We start from the raw sequence: 20,697 nt of genomic DNA, 5'->3' as shown, positions 1-20,697 counted from the left end.
CCCATAGCAAACGCTGGTGGTAAGTGTGCTCCATTCTGGAGATGAAGAAACACCGAAGATGGGAGATGAGGGGGTGTTAATGTGGGGATGGGGGTTAATGAGTGGATATGGGGCTTAATGTGGGGAAGGGGGTTAATGTGGGGATGGGGGTTAATGAGTGGAGATGGGGGTTAATGTGTGGGGGTTAATGAGTGGAGATGGGGGGTTAATGAGTGGGGGGTTAATGAGTGGAGATGGGATTAATGTGGGGATTGGGGTTAATGAGTGGGGGGTTAATGTGTGGAGATGGGGGTTAATGTGTGGAGATGGGATTAATGTGGAGATGGGGGTTAATGAGTGGAGATGGGATTAATGTGGGGATGGGGGTTAATGTGGGGGGTTAATGAATGGAGATGGGGGTTAATGTGGGGATGGGGGTTAATGATTGGGGGGTTAATGCTTAGGCGTATCCAGGGGGGGGCAGCCGGGGCAGTTGCCCCGGGCGCAGGCAGCAGGGGGACGCAGTCGGGCCGCCCGGCCACCTAATGCAGCGGTCGGCAGTGTCTCTCCCCTGGCGGCTGCGTTCTGCCGCTACCAGTCCTGGGAGTCGGCGGTTCTCTGTGTCGGCTGTCAAGCTGACAGCCGACGCAGAGAAGGAGGCCGCGCCGACTCCCAGGCAGCAATTGTACTGGCGTCTATACAGACGCCAGTACAATTGAAGCTCTGACCGCCAGGTCAGAGCGACGTCAGCAGAGTGATCAGGTCATGTGATCATGCTGCTGACGTCACTCCCCGGCGCCCAGAGCAAACGCTGGTGGTAAGTGTGCTCCATTCTGGAGATGAAGAACCACCGAAGATGGGAGATGGGGGGGTGTTCATGAGTGGAGATGGGGGTTAATGAGTGGATATGGGGCTTAATGTGGGGAAGGGGGTTAATGTGGGGATGGAGGTTAATGAGTGGAAATGGGGATTAATGTGTGGGGGTTAATGAGTGGAGATGGGGGTTAATGAGTGGGGGGTTAATGGGTGGAGATGAGGGTTAATGTGGGGATGGGGTTAATGTATGGGGATGGGGGTTAATGTATGGGGGTTAATGAGTGGAGATGGGGGTTAATGTGTGGGGGTTAATGAGTGGAGATGGGGGTTAATGAGTGGAGATGGGATTAATGTGGGGATGGGGGTTAATGTGGGGGGTTAATGAGTGGAGATGGGGGTTAATGTGGGGATGGGGGTTAATGATTGGGGGGTTAATGAGTGGAGATGGGGTTAATGAGTGTGGGGGTTAATGAGTGGAGATGGGGGTTAATGGATGGGGGTTAATGAGTGGGGGGGTTAATGAGTGGAGATGGGGGATTAATGAGTGGGGATGGGGGTTAATGAGTGGGGATGGGGGTTAATGTGTGGGGGGATTTGGAGTGGGGGTACATAATGTGTGGGGGGATTTGGAGTGGGGGTACATAATGTGTGGGGAGATTTGGAGTGGGGGTACATAATGTGTGGGGGGATTTGGGAGAAGGGATGAGGGGTTATTGAGTGGGGATGGGGGGTACTTAATGTGTGTGGGGGATTAGTAATGGGGGATTTGGAGTGGGGATGGTATTTAATGTGTGTGGGGAGATTTGAGGACACAAAATGAAGAGTATGAGGAAACAGTATGGGGGATGGGTGCAGACAGTAAGGGGTGCGAACGGGTGAATGTATGTGGACACAGTATGGGGAGTCGGGGATATGTGTGAGCAGACAGTATAGAGAGTGAGGGGGTAAATATATGAGGAGACAGTATGAGGAAGGAGGGGAATAGTGTGAGGCCACAGTATATTGCAGATATTTTTATTTGGGAGCATTATAATGACATTTCTATCTTTAAGGGCATCGTGTGGGGATTTGCTGCAGAAGACCGGAGAAGATGGAAGTCTGCAGAGATGGCTGTGGATGAGAAAACTCATCATGGGTTCTGGACAAGAAGAAGAAAAGGAGAACGACTGCAGAGACGACGTCATCTATAAGGTACCTGGGTGTAAATGTTATTTGTGACACTGACTAATTCTCATGTTTTTATTTGTTAGGAGCATTAAAGGGGTTGTCCAGGTTTGTGCTGAGTATGCAGTCATTCTATGTGACTCCAGACTTCTGAATTCTCACAGTGCTCACTGAACGCTGTCAGGATTCTCTCATGCCGGTAATTTACATACATGCGGTCACATGCTGACTAGACATGTGTGGCCTCACTCAATGATAATGAATGGAGCGAGGCCGGGCACGTCTAGTCGGAATGTGGCCAGAAATATATAAATCACATACTTGTGCTGACATGACTGTATATCGGCAAGGGAGAATCCTAAAAGTGTGCAGTGCATTCGTTGTGAGAATTCAGAAGCTGCAATGTCAGGATTCAGCTCTGCAGGTTCCAGTAGTCATAGAATCATAGAATCATAGAATCGTAGAGTTGGAAGGGACCTCCTGGGCCATCTGGTCCAACCCCCTGCTCAAAGCAGGATTCGCTAAATCATCCCAGTCAGATGTCTGTCCAGCCTCTGTTTGAAGACTTCCATTGAAGGAGAACTCACCACTTCTCGCGGCAGACTGTTCCACTCATTGATCACTCTAACTGTCAAAAAGTTTTTTCTAATATCTAATCTGTGTCTCCTATCATTCAGTTTCATCCCATTGCTTCTAGTCTTTCCTTGTGCAAATGAGAATAAAGTTGATCCTTCTACAATGTGACAGCCCTTTAGATATTTGTAGACAGCTATTACGTCTCCTCTCAGTCTTCTCTTTTGCAAACTAAACATTCCCAAATCCTGCAACCTTTCCTCATAAGACAGGGTTTGCAGACCGGTCACCATTCTGGTCGCTCTTTTCTGAACTTGCTCCAGTTTGTTGATGTCTTTTTTAAAATGTGGTGCCCAAAACTGGACACAATATTCCAGATGAGGTCTGACCAAAGAGGAGTAGAGGGAAATAATGACTTCACGTGATCTAGACTGTATGCTTCTGTTAATACATCCTAGAATTGCATTTGCCTTTTTTGCTGCTGCATCACACTGTTGACTCATTCAGTCTGTGATCTATTAGTATACCCAAGTCTTTTTCACATGTGCTGTCACTTAGCCCTATTCCTCCCATTCTATATTTGCTTTTTTCATCTTTATTGCCCAGATGTAGTACTTTGCATTTCTCCCTGTTAAAAACCATTCTGTTAGTTGCTGCCCACTTCTCCAGTTTATTTAAATCTTTTTGAATCCTCTCTCTCTCTTCTCTAGTATTAGCTATCCCTCCTAGCTTTGTGTCATCATCAAATTTAATCAGTTTACCCTCAATTCCTTCATCTAAATCGTTGATAAAGATGTTGAACAATACAGGGCCCAGGACAGAGCCCTGTGGTACCCCACTTGAGACATTCTTCCAACTGGATGTGCAGCCATTTACGACCACTCTTTGGGTCCGATCACTAAGCCAGTTATGAATCCACCTAACAGTTGCCTTGTCCATTCCATACTTAGTCATTTTTTCAATAAGGATTGTATGAGAGACTTTGTCATATGCTTTGCTGAAGTCAAGATATACTATATCTACAGCATTTCCTTGATCCACCCAATCAGTGATACCATCATAGAAGGAAATTAAGTTAGTCTGACATGACTTATTAGTTACAAACCCATGCTGACTCTGTTTAGTCACTTCATTCTTATCCAGGTATTGACATACATGTTGTTTAATAATTTGTTCAAAGATCTTTCCTGGTATAGAAGTCAGACTCACCGGCCTATAGTTGCCTGGGTCCACCTTCTTCCCCTTTTTGAAGATAGGAACAACATTTGCTCTTCTCCAGTCTTCTGGCACTTCTCCTGTTCTCCAAGAATTTTCAAAGATTATGGAGAGGGGTTCAAAAATTTCTTCTGCTATCTCCTTCAGTACTCTGGGGTGTAATTCATCTGGACCTGGAGACTTGAATTCATTTAGGTTAGCTAAGTGTTTCCTCACTATCTTTCTGTTTATAGATATCCTGGATTCTTCTATTCCCTTAATAGGACAGTGAATAACAGTTGATGTTACATTTCCTTTCTGAGAGAAAACAGATGCAAAATAGGAATTTAAAAGTTCAGCCTTCTCAACATCCTGTCTTACCATTTCATCATTTTCATCCTGTAAAAATCCTATAGCATCTTTGACTTTTCTTTTACTTTTGACATATCCCCAAAATCCTTTATTATTTCTTTTGACATCTCTTGCAAGCCTCAATTCATTTTCAGCTTTAGCTAATCTGATTTGTGCCCTGCAGGTTCTGCAGACAGCATTATATTCTTCTTTAGATATGCCTCCCTCTTTCCATTTTATAAACATTTTTTTCTTCCTTTTTAGCATGTGCTTAAGTTCTGTGTTCATCTATCCTGGTTTCCTTAAATGCTTCCTATTCTTCCCTCTTTTCGGAATTGTTAACAACTGTGCTTTGAGAATTTCATTTTTCAAGATTTCCCATCCTTCCTGGACATTTTTGTCTTTAAGGATATCCAGCCATTGGATCCCTCCAATTCTCTTTCTGAATCCCTTAAAATCTGCCTTTCTGAAATCTAACCTTGACGTCTGAGTCTTCACAGGTCTTCCGCCTCTAGTTATCCAAAATTCTAAAATAGCATGGTCGCTACCTCCTAGGGTCCCAGCCACTTTTACCTCCTCAACCATTTCCTCCCTGTTTATAAGGATTAGATCCAAGGTAGCAGTTCCCCTTGTTTTCTCCCTTACCTTTTGGAAGATAAAGTTGTCAGCAAGAGAGGATAAGAATTTCCTTGACCTGTTAGTTTTGCCTGAGAGAGATTCCCAGCAAATGTCTGGATAGTTGAAATCTCCCATGACAACTATGTCATATTTTTTGGAGAACTTGGCCATTTGATGCATAAAGAGTTCATCCATATCTTCAGCTTGCACAGGCGGCCTGTAGTAAATGCCTACAATGGTATCCTTTCCATTGTTCTGTCCTTGTATTCTTACCCAAACAGTTTCCACAGAACTCCCAGTCTCTGAAGCTTCAATATCTGTGCAGATATACGCGTTTCTAACATACAATGCGACACCCCCTCCTCGTTTATCAAGTCTGTTTCTTGCAAATAAGTTGTATCCTTCTAGTCTTGTATTCCAATCATGTGTATTGTCCCACCAAGTTTCAGTGATTCCAATGACATCATATTTCTTTTCCTGTGTTAGTAGTTCCAATTCTCCTTGTTTGTTGCCCATGCTTTGTGCATTAGTATAGAAACATTTTAGTTTGTGATTGGTTTCTCTTTCTCCAATATTTTTATTAATTAGATTCTTTCGTCTTTGTTCTTCCTTTCCAATTCTAATAGCAGAGTTCTCAATAGCATTTGTCAGGTGTATGGCTTTTTCTGGTCTTTTGCTTCCCTTCCCATGTTGCTCTAGTTTAAAGCTCTTCTTACAAGTGTAGCAAGGCGACTTCCAAATACATGCTTTCCTGTCTTCGTAAGGTGCACCCCATCTCTAGCAAGTAGTCCATCGTATAAGTAGTTCACTCCGTGATCCAGAAATCCAAATCGTTGCTGACGGCACCATCGACGTAGCCAGTTGTTCACCTGCAGAATCTTATTCCACCTCATTGTTCCATGGCCATCCACTGGGAGGATGGAAGAGAAGACCACCTGCGCTCCCAGTTCTTTCACTTTCTTGCCTAAGTCTTCAAAGTCTCTGCAGATGGTTTCCAGGTCGTTTCTTGCGGTGTCATTTGTCCCCACATGTAGTAGCAGGAATGGGTAGTCATCTGTAGGTCTGAAGAGTCCTGATATCCTGTCAGACACATCTTTAATTTTTGCACCTGGAAGACAGCACATTTCTCTTGAAGTTATATCCGGTCTGCAGATAGCGGCCTCTGTTCCTCTCAACAGGGAATCCCCCATGACCACCACTCTCCGTTTCTTCTTCACAACATTTTTCTTTCTCCATCCAGGAGGACTCTGAGGGCGTACAAGGTTGCTGTTTGTGGGCAAAGTCTTATCCTGATGTATTTCTTCATCGTTTTCCTGCGTGAGAGCCTGGTACTGGTTCCTGAGAAGTATGGGTGCTGACTGCCTCCTGATCCTCCTGCTTCTCTGGGTCACATATCTCCATTCCTCTGTTTATTCAGGTGCACTTCGAATTTCTTCTCTTTCTGTAACATGAAGAGATAATTCTGCTCTGTCCAAGAACTCTTCACCTTCCTTAATGATCTTCAATGTAGCTAACCTCTCTTCGAGATTTTGCAACTTTTCCTCCAACAGGGACACAAGCTTGCATTTGTGGCATTTGAAGTTTGGCTTTTCCACTGGTAAATCTGTGAACATGTAGCAAGAAATGCAGCTCACCAAATGGCTCCTGGCCTCTTCCATCTTGAGATTTCTTAAAAAACGATGAAAGATGAGCCACAATTCGCTAGACTCTTCACTTCCGATTTCCTCTTTTCAGCTGCAACGGCCAAAACCCAGTGATCGTTGAGCTCGCGGAGACTCTTCACTTATCCCAGAAGGCACTGGGAATATGCAAATGATCTTCTCAAGACTCTTCCCCTGGTTTTCCGATTTCCTCTTTTCAGCTGCAACGGCCAAAACCCAGTGATCGTTGAGCTCGCGGAGACTCTTCACTTATCCCAGAAGGCACTGGGAATATGCAAATGATCTTCTCAAGACTCTTCCCCTGGTTTTCCGATTTCCTCTTTTCAGCTGCAATGGCCAAAACCCAGTGATCGTTGAGCTCACGGAGACTCTTCACTTATCCCAGAAGGCACTGGGAATATGCAAATGATCTTCTCAAGACTCTTCCCCTGGTTTTCCGATTTCCTCTTTTCAGCTGCAACGGCCAAAACCCAGTGATCGTTGAGCTCGCGGAGACTCTTCACTTATCCCAGAAGGCACTGGGAATATGCAAATGATCTTCTCAAGACTCTTCCCCTTGGACATTTCACTCATATGCGATTTTCATAGTTATGGTCTTGTGACAACGAGCTCCTCTTCCTGCTTTCAGTTTTTTACAGAACATTGAGAGCATTAGGGAGAGCAGCTCGTGGGTACATGACTAACTGTGCAAGTCGCATATGTACTTGGGGGGGGGCGCCGAACCAAATTCTTGCCCCGGGTGCCAGAAAGCCTAGATACGCCTCTGCGTATCGGAGCATCATGAGTTGTGGTATGTGTTAAAGGGGCACTCTTTGGCCCAGGGCACATAAAAACCTGGAGCCAGCCCTACCCCCCCCCCGCAACTTTAGCCAAATAACCCCCAGTTTTCAGTGCATAACTATTATTATGAAGTAAATTAAGGTTGACAAGCTACAGTAATAAAAATTGATGTTTTTGCCATTCAAATGGGCACTGTAGGTGTGTTTAAGGTCCTCCACTCCCTGCCGACTTTGCTTCCCTATTGACTTACATTGGGTTTCGTGTTTCAGTTGGCCTTCGACTTTTCACAGTAATCTACCGATTTCGTTCGACCCGACTTTTGAGAAAGTCGGGTTTCATGAAACCCGACTCGAACCGAAAAAAGTCAAAGTCGCTCATCTCTAGTAAGTATTCATGGGGCCGGGGAGAGCTCCAGCACTGATCCTCCTGAAGCTGGGGAGAGCTCCAGCACTGATCCTCCTGAACCTGGGGAGAGCTCCAGCACTGATCCTCCTGAAGCTGGGGAGAGCTCCAGCACGGATCCTCCTGAAGCTGGGGAGAGCTCCAGCACGGATCCTCCTGAAGCTGGAGAGAGCTCCAGCACGGATTCTCCTGAAGCTGGGGAGAGCTCCAGCACGGATCCTCCTGAAGCTGGGGAGAGCTCCAGCACGGATTTTCCTGAAGCTGGGGATAGCTCCAGCACGGATCCTCCTGAAGCTGGGGAGAGCTCCAGCACGAATCCTCCTGAAGCTGGGGAGAGCTCCAGCACGGATCCTCCTGAAGCTGGGGAGAGCTCCAGCACGGATCCTCCTGAAGCTGGAGAGAGCTCCAGCACGGATCCTCCTGAAGCTGGGGAGAACTCCAGCACTGATCCTCCTGAAGCTGGGGAGAGTGTAAGGGGGTGGCATTGCTATGGACAGTAGAGACAAACGGCCATTTTCAGAGACAGAACCCCCTTGGCTAGAGCAATGGGACATTCGGCTCTGCCTGCATTAAGACTGGTTTTGGTTTGCTCCTCCAGCTATGGAGAGGGGAGGGGCTGTTTTTCCCGTGAATGTTCTGAACTGGGAATCTGCAGGAAGCTGGTGTGCTGTGAGCTGTGAGAAGAAAAACGTGCAGCTTCTAACTGACTGAACTTGTGGGATTTTGTATACTCTTCTGGCGATAACGAAGGTGTCTTTCCAATGTTGCTGCGAGGAGCCACGAGGATATACAAGAATCCAGAGGAAAGAATTCACCGCTTCTAGGAGCAGGCTTGGAATCTTCACACAAGGACAAGACCACGTTGCACAGAGCTGCCAGGGAGGACATCGCATCATCTTGCAGAGAACTGCAGGGGGCCCCCAGGAAGGAACTGAGACACCAACTTTACCGTGAGTGTTAACCCCGTGTGCGCACATGTTTAGGGCTTAGGACAGGCTGCAATAGACAGAGCACGGTAGCCATATGGCCAGAGTAGCAGCGGCCAGTCAGGCTATAGTTAGAGTAGCAGCATACTGTGCTTTATTGTATTGCTTTGCCTTTTGAAAAATACAGTTGGTGCACCGTGCCATTTGTACGGCCCACCTAGAGAATATCACTTTTTCAAATTGTTTTATGTCATTACATACCCGTTTACACTTTCCTAACTCTGCATTCCTTGCCCGTAAATAAATTAACCCTTTGTTGTTTGCACCTCATCTTGCGTACTGTAGTCTCCCTGCATTATTGTGGTGGTCCCCCGGCCATCGCTTCTAGTGGCACTGCGAGCAGGGTTACTGTCACCAAGATGCAGGCAGCAGGCGGCAACAGCAGGAATGCTAGTGTTAGTGGGGATGCTGTGGGCATTGGTGGAACCCCTGCAAGGACACTCCCTATGGGCACCATATTTAGTGTGTTTCCAAAGTTTGGCGGCAATATTATGCCCCTGTCTAATTGGGTGTCCCGGCTGCAAAGCACCGTGAAGATTTATAACATCAGCACAAACCTTGAAGTGGACATTGTGTTGACTGCCTTGGAGGGAGAGGCCCTTAAAAACGTCTGTCTACAGCCGGAACTCACCCGTAGTACCCTGAAGGAGCTAGTGAAATTCCTGGAAGAGATCTACGGCGAAACTGCTAGCGCGGGACACCTCCGTGCCAAATTTTTCTCTAGACTGCAGCTTGAAGAAGGGGGGATCTCTCAGTATGCGATAGCACTGTAGGAAGTGTTGGCAGAAGTGCAAAGGAAAGATACGGATGGGCTCGGTGGCATGGGCTCCAAAGACCAGATACTCCGGGAACAATTCATTCTGGGACTGCATAGCACATCCTTGAGGAGAGCACTGTCAGAACGGGTCCGTGTAGATCTGACTCTTTCATTCCTTCAAATCCTGGAAGAAGTACAGGCCCGAAGCAAGGAAGACAGTAACGCGTTTGGTGTGATGCGTATCCAGGGTGCAAATACCAGAGGAGACCCAAATCATCAAGAGGCGCTGGTCCAGGTAGTGCCCGACTTGCAACGGTCTCTTGTCAGTATGCAAGATAAATTAACCCGAATGGAGCAAAGAATGGGAGAACAACAGTCTGAGTCAATGCATTCATATAATCATCCTTCGGCCTGACCTTTTGGGGGTCAGTGGGTGCAAGCTCCCCCCCGCCAGGCATCAGAGGCACGAAGACAGGCTCAGGGTGCCCCTCGGCGAAGAGGAGGCATCCAATGCTGGGAATGTGGAGGACAAGGGCACCTTGCCAGGGACTGATGGAATTATGCTCAAAGCCAGCAACAGCCGCCGTTAAACTACCAACCCCTGCAGTAACATGGCACTCTGTGGGGGAAGCAAGAAGAGAGGCCGCTCCTTATCATAATGAACGCTTGATTGCTGGGAGTCCCATCCTGCATGCTGAATTTGAGGGCGTTCCATTGGATTGCTTGATAGATACTGGTTCACAAGTGACAACGATGCCAGAATCATATTTCAAACAGCATTTTCAGGCCCTGGCTAAGCCAGAGAAGGAGACATTGATTGGGTTGTTTGTTGCCAATCAACAACCGATCCGGTCACAGGGGTTGTGTGGATGAATATTCGAATCTGTGGGCAAGAAGTAGGAAAGAAAGGGATCCTGCTAGTCTCTGAGCCCATGAAAGAAGATGTGCCTGTAGTACTGGGAATGAATATCCTGCGAGAACTCGATTAGATAATGTTCACCAAATGGGGCACCCAGTTACTGGAAGAAGGCTGCCTCACACAAGCCTACTCAAGAAGCCATTCAGCGATTGTCCGCATCTGTGGGACGCAGAAGAGTGTGCCGTCTTATCAGGCGGTAGGGGTCATCAGGGCCCTTGGGAAGGAGTCTGTATTCCTGCCTCCCGAAAAGGAAAGTATATTACACCTTCCAGAGGGGACTCATCGCAACCTTGACGGGCTGGAGGTGATAGTTCAGCCTGTGATAGGTGGAGTAGCGGACCAAGAAGTCTTGTTAGCTCGTACGATAGCTGTGGCCCAGCGAGGACACGTCCCCATAAGACCTGTGAATGTGGGCCCCGGGGAAGTCACCTTGCCACGGGGGACAGATCTGGCCCGGGTGTACCTACACAAGGGTGAAGTGGTGAGTCAGAAAGAGATGTCTTTATTGCCGATCGAAGGTGCGGGGTGGACCCTGGCAGTCGCTGCGGGGCCCGAAGAGAAGCCATCCCCAGAGTGGAATGGGCGAATCATCCTTGACCAAATGGAAGTGGATGTGAAGGCTCTTGGCCCTGAGCGTGTGCGGGCAATAGAAGCTATGCTGTGGGAAAATCAGGCCTCATTCGCCCGTCACGCCAAAGATTTTGGCTGTACTGAAGCGATCACACACGAGATACCGATCGGGGACGCTCGTCCAATTCGAGAGCGATACCGGCAAATCCCACCCAAGATGTACCAAAAGGTGAAGACATTACTGAGGCAGATGCTGGATTCAGGAGTAGTGCAAAGTAGTCAGAGCCCTTGGGCGGCACCGGTGGTGCTTGTCAAGAAGAAGGATGGGACCATCCGGTTCTGTGTAGATTACAGGAAACTCAATGCCTGCACTGTGCGAGACTCATATCCGTTACCCTGCATCGAGGAATCCTTGACAGCATTAGGGAAAGCCAAGTACTTCTCCACCTTGGACCTAGTGAGCGGATACTGGCAAGTGACCGTGGCCGAGAAAGAAAAGGAAAAAACTGCCTTCATCCTCCCTATGGGATTGTTCGACTTTAACCGGAAGCCCTTCGGCCTCTCCAATGCTCCGGGCACATTTCAATGGCTGATGGAAAAGTGTTTGGAGACTTAATCTTTGAGGCTACCTTGATCTACCTGGATGACATCATTGTGTTCTCTGCCTCGTTCAAAGACCATCTTGCCTGGCTTGGACAGGTACTCGGAAGACTGCGGGCTCATAACCTGAAGGTGAAGCCAAAGAAGTGCCACCTCTTCAAGAGAGAGATCGAGTACCTGGGCCACATAATGTCACAAGACGGAGTTCTGCCTTCACCACAAAAAGTGGCTGCTATCCAGAAGTGGCCAGTCCCTCGCACTGTGCGGGAACTCCAAGCCTTCCTTGGGCTCGCCGGGTACTGCTGACAGTTTGTCAAATATTTCGCAAAGGTGACGGGTTCTCTGAATGAACTGCTGAGGGGGACCCAGAGTCCCAAAGACCCAGTGCATCCCCTGGGACCAGAGGCGAGATGAGGCCTTCCAGGCTATAAAGAATGCTCTTATTTCAGCCCCGATTTTGACCTACGCAGATTTCGATCAACCGCTCCTGTTGTACACAGACGGTAGCCTTCATGGTCTCGGTGCAGTACTTTCCCAAATACAGGATGGACATGAGAGAGTCATTGGGTATGCCAGTAGGTCCCTGCGAGACAGTGAAAGAAACCCCCATAATTACAGCTCTTTCTGGTTAGAGCTCCTGGTCCTCGTGTGGGCCATGACAGAAGTTTGCTGGCTTCCTGGCAGGAACCAAAATTCAAGTTCGAACGAACAATAATCCCCTGGCCCACCTTGAGAATGCTAAATTGGGGGCCTTAGAACAACAGTGGGTGGCTCGCCTGGTCAAGTTTGACTTTACCATCCGTTATCGCTCTGCTACTGAAAATGCAAATGCCAATGGCCTGTCACTAGTGACGGTGGAAACTCCAGAGGGGGATCTCGATGAACAACTCAAAGAGGAAGAAACCCCAGACTTCCGTAAGTTCAAGACCCCAGTGGTTGCGGTCCAGTCAAGTAGGGAGGCCTGCGCACTACCCCGATCTCTGGGGAGAACAAATGAAGAGTGAGGAAATGTTCAAGATGAAGATGGAGGGCTGAGACAGATGAAATGCTGGGTAGCGCAGAAGTGGAAGCCAGGCAAACGAGAGAGATAGTCTGGACGCTGAGATGAAGAGTGTCTTACACCAGTGGGATAGCCTGGAGGTGCGAGAATCGGTGCTATATCGCAAGAGGCAACAGCCGAAAGATACTGAAGTAAGGTGGCAGGTGGTCATCCTAGGAGGAATGGCCCAAGAAGTGGCTAAAGATGCCCACAAATTCGGAGCCCACTTCGAGTCCACAAAGACCTACAGTTGTGGCCAAAAGTATTGACACCCCTGCAATTCTGTCAGATAATACTCAGTTTCTTCCTGAAAATGATTGCAAACACAAATTCTTTGGTATTATTATCTTCATTTAATTTGTCTTAAATGAAATAACACAAAAAGAATTGTCCTAAAGCCAAATTGGATATAATTCCACACCAAACATAAAAAAGAGGGTGGACAAAAGTATTGGCACTGTTCAAAAATCATGTGATGCTTCTCTAATTTGTGTAATTAACAGCACCTGTAACTTACCTGTGGCACCTAACAGGTGTTGGCAATAACTAAATCACACTTGCAGCCAGTTGACATGGATTAAAGTTGACTCAACCTCTGTCCTGTGTCCTTGTGTGTACCACATTGAGCATGGAGAAAAGAAAGAAGACCGAAGAACTGTCTGAGGACTTGAGAAACCAAATTGTGAGGAAGCATGAGCAATCTCAAGGCTACAAGTCCATCTCCAAAGACCTGAATGTTCCTGTGTCTACCGTGCTCAGTGTCATCAAGAAGTTTAAAGCCCATGACACTGTGGCTAACCTCCCTAGATGTGGACGGAAAAGAAAAATTGACAAGAGATTTCAACGCAAGATTGTGCGGATGTTGGATAAAGAACCTCGACTAACATCCAAACAAGTTCAAGCTGCCCTGCAGTCCGAGGGTACAACAGTGTCAACCCATACTATCCGTTGGCGTCTGAATGAAAAGGGACTGTATGGTAGGAGACCAAGGAAGACCCCACTTCTTACCCCGAGACATAAAAAAGCCAGGCTGGAGTTTGCCAAAATTTACCTGAAAAAGCCTAAAACATTTTGGAAGAATGTTCTCTGGTCAGATGAGACAAAAGTAGAGCTTTTTGGGCAAAGGCATCAACATAGAGTTTACAGGAGAAAAAAAGGCATTCAAAGAAAAGAACACGGTCCCTACAGTCAAACATGGCGGAGGTTTCCTGATGTTTTGGGGTTGCTTTGCTGCCTCTGGCACTGGACTGCTTGACCTTGTGCATGGCATTATGAAGTCTGAAGACTGCCAACAAATTTTGCAGCATAATGTAGGGTCCAGTGTGAGAAAGCTGGGTCTCCCTCAGAGGTCATCGGTCTTCCAGCAGGACAATGACCCAAAACACACTTCAAAAAGCACTAGAAAATGGTTTGCGAGAAAGCACTGGAGACTTCTAAGGTGGCCAGCAATGAGTCATGACCTGAAACCCATAGAACACCTGTGGAGAGATCTAAAAATGGCAGTTTGGAGAAGGCACCCTTCAAATATCAGGGACCAGGAGCAGTTTGCCAAAGAAGAATGGTCTAAAATTCCAGCAGAGCATTGTAAGAAACTCATTGATGGTTACCGGAAGCGGTTGGTCGCAGTTATTTTGGCTAAAGGTTGTGCAACCAAGTATTAGGCTGAGGGTGCCAATACTTTTGTCTGGCCCATTTTTGGAGTTTTGTGTGAAATGATCAATGTTTTGCTTTTTGCTTCATTCTCTTTTGTGTTTTTTCATTTAAGACAAATTAAATGAAGATAATAATACCAAAGAATTTGTGTTTGCAATCATTTTCAGGAAGAAACTGAGTATTATCTGACAGAATTGCAGGGGTGTCAATACTTTTTGGCCACAACTGTACCAGTGGTTACAGCGGCACGTGTACTGCCCCCAGTTGGAGTATGTGGTAGAAGAGCTTTGCCGGCAATGTCTGGTATGCAACCTCATTAAGAGTACTGAACAAAGGGCACCCATCCAGACCATACATACTAAGGAACCGCTAGAAGTCTTGATGATCAACTATCTCCTCATAGTACACTCAGCCTGGGGGCCACAGTACTGTTTGGTGATGACCGACCATTTCTCCAAGTTCATGGTAGTCACCCAGACTAGAGATCAGACTGCCGAGTCAGCGGCACGGGCCATCTGTCAAGACTTCATCTGAACATGTTTCCAAGGCAAGGTGATGGAAGAACTGTATCATTTGTATGGCATTGAGCGGTCCCGGACCACCCTTTACTATCCTCAAGGCAACGGAGCATGTGAACGCTTCAACCGAACCTTACTTCAAATGCTGAGGATGTTGGAAGAGGACAAGTAGGCATGCTGGCCAGATTTCCTGCCAGAGCTGGTCTGGACCTATAACAATTGGGTCCATTTCACCACGAATTACACCCCCTATCTGCTGCTGTTTGGAAGAGCTGGACGAGAGATCATTGAATTGAAGTTGGAACAGCTAGAGGAGCTGATGGAGCGAAGCATCCCTTCATGGGTGAAAGAACACCGGAAACGACTGCAAACAATGCGGCGGGTTGGTGAGTCAGCAGCTACAGGACAAAGAACATATGGGCCGTATACCGATTCAAGAGATACCGCTCCGGCCCGGGGACCGAGTATTAGTCAGATAGAAACGCCCCAAGGGTAAACTAAGCGAGAGATGGGAAGTACAGCCTTACAAAGTCATCGAGCGAGTGTATGCTGACAGTCCGGTCTGCAAGATGCAGGTTGAGAATGGGGCATCCGCCCCTAGAGTGATTCACAGAAATATGCTGCAGCCATGCGGGTCTGGGCCCCATCCTGTACCATTGCCACCTGAAGATGTTGCTCCACTTCCTGAACCTGCCTTGCCTGCTGGTGAAATCAATGATGAATGGTGTATCGACCCTGACACTGTGGGGGGTCCTCAGCCGGACAGAGATGGTACTTCTCTGGAGGTACCACTACTGCCATGTGACGATGAGTCCAGACAAGAGCCTACAACTCCTGCAGCAAGTATTCCTTTGGAAGATACTCAAGACCTCCGTAGATCCCAGAGCTCTACTGCAGGGGTTCCACTAGTCCGTTATGTAGAACAGTGTTCCTTGTCTGTTTTTCTGCCTCCCCTATAGGTGCTATTCTGCATTGCAAGTTTCTTCTTCCCACTGCAACCTTGACGTGATGGTCGAGGATGACCATCTTTAAGTAGGGGGCATGTAAGGGGATGGCATTGCCATGGACAGTAGAGACAAACTGCTATTTTCAGAGACAGAACCCCCTTGGCTAGAGCAATGGGACATTTGGCTGTCCCTGCAATAAGACTAGTTTTGGTTTGCTCCTCCAGCTATGGAGAGGGGAGGGGCTGTTTTTCTAGTGAGTGTTCGGAACTGGGAGTCTGCAGGAAGCTGGTGTGCTGTGAGGAGAAAAATGTGCAGCTTATAACTGACTGAACTTGTGGGATTTTGCATACTCTTCTGGGGATAATGAAGGTGTCTTTCCCGTGTTGCTGCGAGGAGCCACGAGGATATACAAGGAAGAATCCAGAGGAGAGAATTCACCGTTTCTAGGAGCAGGCTTGGAATCTTCACACAAGGACAAGACTACGTTGCACAGAGCTGCCAGGGAGGACGTCGCATCATCTTGCAGAGAACTGCAGGGGGCCCCCAAGAAGGAACTGAGACACCAAATTCCATGTGAGTTTTAACCCCGTGTGTGCACATGTTTAGGGCTTAGGATAGGCTGCAATAGATAGAGCGCAGTAGCCGAGCAGCCGAAGTAGCAGTAGTCAGTCAGGCTACAGTTAGAGTAGCAGCATACTGTACTTTATTGTATTATTTTGCCTTTTGAAAAATACACTGATCTGTAATAGTTGGTGCACCGTGCCATTTGTATGGCCCAGCTAAAGAATATCACTTTTGTAAATTGTTGTATGTCATTGCATACTCCTGTTTACACTTTCCTAACACTGCATTCCTTGCCCGTAAATAAATTAACCCTTTGTTGTTTGCACCTCATCTTGCGTACCGTAGTCTCCCTCTATTGTGGTGGTCCCCCGGCCATCATTTCAAGAGCACCATCACTGATCCTCCTGAAGCTGGGGAGAGCTCCAGCAGTGATCCTCCTGAAGCTGGGGAGAGCTCCAGCACAGATCCTCCTGAAGCTGGGGACAGCTCCAGCACGGATCCTCCTGAAGCTGGGGAGAGCTCCAGCATGGATCCTCCTGAAGCTGGGAAGAGCTCCAGCACGGATTCTCCTGAAGCAGGGAAGAGCTACAGTACTGATTCACCCATGGCTGGGGAAAACTCCGGCACTGATCCTCATGTGGCTGGGGAAAGCTCCAGCACTGACCCACCTGTGGCTGGGGAAAACTCCAGCACTGACCCACCTGTGGCTGGGAAAACTCCAGCTCTGGCCAACATCAGTTTAGCAGACTGTTCTCCAATGTCACAAGACTAGTGAACGTGCAAACCAAGAGTAGGGGCACCACAATCAATAGATAACAGGGTGGGATCCAACCCAAGCCCATTCAAAGAGACTGTATGAACAAAACAAAGAAGCAGGGATGGGCTATACGCGGGGGGATCACCACAGACAAATGGCTAGCATTTAGAAAAACAGCTTTTATTGAACATGTATAAACCACACACAGATTAAAAACATTAAAAAGTCACACATGTGACTTGACAATCGCATATACTGGCTCACAATAGAACCTACACCCTGCAAATACACTCCACAGGAGACCTGCCTATATAAACAGCATACCAACTGGTGGCTAAGTGTAAGAAATGGAATAAGGGATATGAATATACGTGAGCATAAGATAACACCCACCAACCGTAATATATAGAGAGATAGAAACCAATGATGTTCAATGATGTTATATCCCCTAAATGGGTTCCATAAATAACACACCTAATCACCATCGCCCACAGTGCCCGTCATGAGAGTCATGCATACACATAACCGTCAACAAATAAATGCATACTCAAGCCCAAAAATAAAGAAGACAAGAGCTCATGACCACTAATGGACGGGATCAGTATCCCATAAGTATTGGTATAAATGGCATCAAGGCGCAGGGCCCGTGTGGAGCAAGATCAGGGAGGAAAGATGCCCAAGACTAGTGAACCCTCCACCTCAGAGGAGGAACGCAGTCAGGCAGTAGCCTAGTTACTGGGGGGGGAGAGGGGGTCATCGCCATGGCCCATCCCAAGAAGGGGCCCACCCTGTTCCATGGCCGCTTCTGTCATAAGGCTGCATTGAGGGTGAGTACAGCAAATGTTCTGCTCCCCTATCTTCCTGAGACTCAGCACACTAGAAGGACTCTGTTGCATTTTTGTGCGCTCAGCACAGCTCCAAAAGGGCGAATGCGCCGGCATAAGTTTGCCAGCGCATGACCAGCGTACCCAACACTAAATATAGGGAACGCTGATCGCATGCAGCGTCATGAGATCAAAGGAGGAGCTGACCGGAGGAGGCGCGGCCGTGGGCGGGTCTTAGCGGCGGCCCTGCCCTGCGCCCTGTACCGCTATTCTGAAAGTAGCCTAATGAGGTGGATCCTGACCGTCCCGTGTCCATCCAGTATAGATAGATAACCATTTATGGTCTGTAGACCAGGAAAAAGCAGAGGGAACTATTGGAATTTGGCAATGTTTTCTATTGTTATTGTGTATGTGAAGTAAGAACACAATATTTATTTCCTTTATTTATTATTTTGTGATTTTAATGTAAATATTCTGTAATATTTGGTTGTGAGTTTTAAATAAAAAGATTATAGTAGTTATATTCTTGTACATAGGAGCAGTATTATAGTAGGTATATTCTTGTACATAGGGGGTAGTATTTTTGTAGTTATGTTCTTGTACATAGGGGGCAGAACTTTAGTAGTTATATTCTTGTACATAGGGGGCAGTATTATAGTAGTTATATTCTTGTAGATAAAAACAGTATTATAGTAGATATATTCTTGTACATAGGAGCAGTATTATAGTAGTTATATTCTTGTACATAGGGGCAGTATTATAGCAGTTTTATTCTTGTACACAAGGGCAGTATTATAGTAGTTATATTCTTGCACATAGAGGCAGTATTATAGTAGTTATATTCTTGTACATATGTGCAGTATTATAATAGTTATATTCTTGTACATAGAGGCAGTATTATAGTAGTTATATTCTTGTACATAGGAGCAGTATTATAGTAGTTATATTCTTGTACACATGTGCAGTATTGTAGTAGTTATATTCTTGTACATAGAGACAGTATTATAGTAGTTATATTCTTGTACATAGGGGCAGTACTATAGTAGCTATATTCTTGTATATATGTGCAGTATTATAGTAGTTATATTCTTGTACATACTGTATGTGCAGTATTATAGTAGTTATATTCTTGTACATAGAGACAGTATTATAGTAGTTATATTCTTGTACATAGAGGCAGTATTATAGTAGTTATATTCTTGTACATAGAGGCAGTATTATAGTAGTTATATTCTTGTACATAGGGGCAGTATTATCGTAGTTATATTCTTGTACATACTGTATGTGCAGTATTATAGTAGTTATATTCTTGTACATATGTGCAGTATTATAGTAGTTATATTCTTGTACATAGGGCAGTATTATAGTAGTTATATTCTTGTACATAGAGGCAGTATTATATTAGTTATTTTCTTGTACATACTGTATGTGCAGTATTATAGTAGTTATATTCTTGTACATATGTGCAGTATTATAGTAGTTATATTCTTGTACATAGGGCAGTATTATAGTAGTTATATTCTTGTACATAGGGGCAGTATTATCGTAGTTATATTCTTGTACATACTGTATATGCAGTATTATAGTAGTTATATTCTTGTACATATGTGCAGTATTATAGTAGTTATATTCTTGTACATAGGGCAGTATTATAGTAGTTATATTCTTGTACATAAGGGGCAGTATTATAGTAGTTATATTCTTGTACATACTGTATGTGCAGTATTATATTAGTTATATTCTTGTACATAGGGGGCAGTATTATAGCAGTTATATTCTTGTACATATGTGCAGCATTGTAGTAGTTATATTCTTGTACATAGGGGCAGCATTATAGTAGTTTTATTCTTGTACACAAGGGCAGTATTATAGTAGTTACAGTTGTGGCCAAAAGTATTGACACCCTTGCAATTCTGTCAGATAATACTCAGTTTCTTCCTGAAAATGATTGCAAACACAAATTCTTTGGTATTATTATCTTCATTTAATTTGTCTTAAATGAAAAAACACAACAGAGAATGAAGCAAAAAGCAAAACATTGATCATTTCACACAAAACTCCAAATATGGGCCAGACAAAAGTATTGGCACCCTCAGCCTAATACTTGGTTGCACAACCATTAGCCAAAATAACTTCGACCAACCACTTCCGGTAACCATCAATGAGTTTCCTACAATGCTCTGCTGGAATTTTAGACCATTCTTCTTTGGCAAACTGCTCCAGGTCCCTGATATTTGAAGTGTGCCTTCTCCAAACTGCCATTTTTAGATCTCTCCACAGGTGTTCTATGTGATTCAGGTCTGGACTCATTGCTGGCCACCTTAGAAGTCTCCAGTGCTTTCTCTCATACCATTTTCTAGTGCTTTTTGAAGTGTGTTTTGGGTCATTGTCCTGCTGGAAGACCCATGACCTCTGAGGGAGACCCAGCTTTCTCACACTGGGCTCTAAATTATGCTGCAAAATTTGTCGGTAGTCTTCAGACTTCATAATGCCATGCACAAGGTCAAGCAGTCCAGTGCCAGAGGCAGCAAAGCAATCCCAAAACATCAGGGAACCTCCGCCATGTTTGACTGTAGGGACCGTGTTTTTTCTTTGAATGCCTCTTTTTTTCTCCTGTAAACTCTATGTTGATGCCTTTGCCCAAAAAGCTCTACTTTTGTCTCATCTGACAAGAGAATATTCTTCCAAAACGTTTTAGGCTTTTTCAGGTAAGTTTTGGCAAACTCCAGCCTGGCTTTTTTATGTCTCGGGGTTAGAAGTGGGGTCTTCCTGGGTCTCCTACCATACAGTCCCTTTTCATTCAGACGCCGACGGATAGTACGGGTTGACACTGTTGTACCCTCGGACTGCAGGGCAGCTTGACCATGTTTGGATGTTAGTCGAGGTTCTTTATCCAACATCCGCACAATCTTGCATTGAAATCTCTTGTCAATTTTTCTTTTCCGTCCACATCTAGAGAGGTTAGTGTTAGGGTGCCCGAGAGTGAACCCACTGGACCACGGTGTAATATCCACACGTTGTAATA

The sequence above is a fragment of the Dendrobates tinctorius genome, unplaced genomic scaffold, assembly GCF_039654945.1.
Source record: "Dendrobates tinctorius isolate UK_male_01 unplaced genomic scaffold, ASM3965494v1 ptg000058l, whole genome shotgun sequence".
NCBI classification, from domain to species: domain Eukaryota; kingdom Metazoa; phylum Chordata; class Amphibia; order Anura; family Dendrobatidae; genus Dendrobates; species Dendrobates tinctorius.
The sequence above is the reverse complement of the archived record's forward strand: the minus strand, read 5'-3'. Positions refer to the sequence as shown.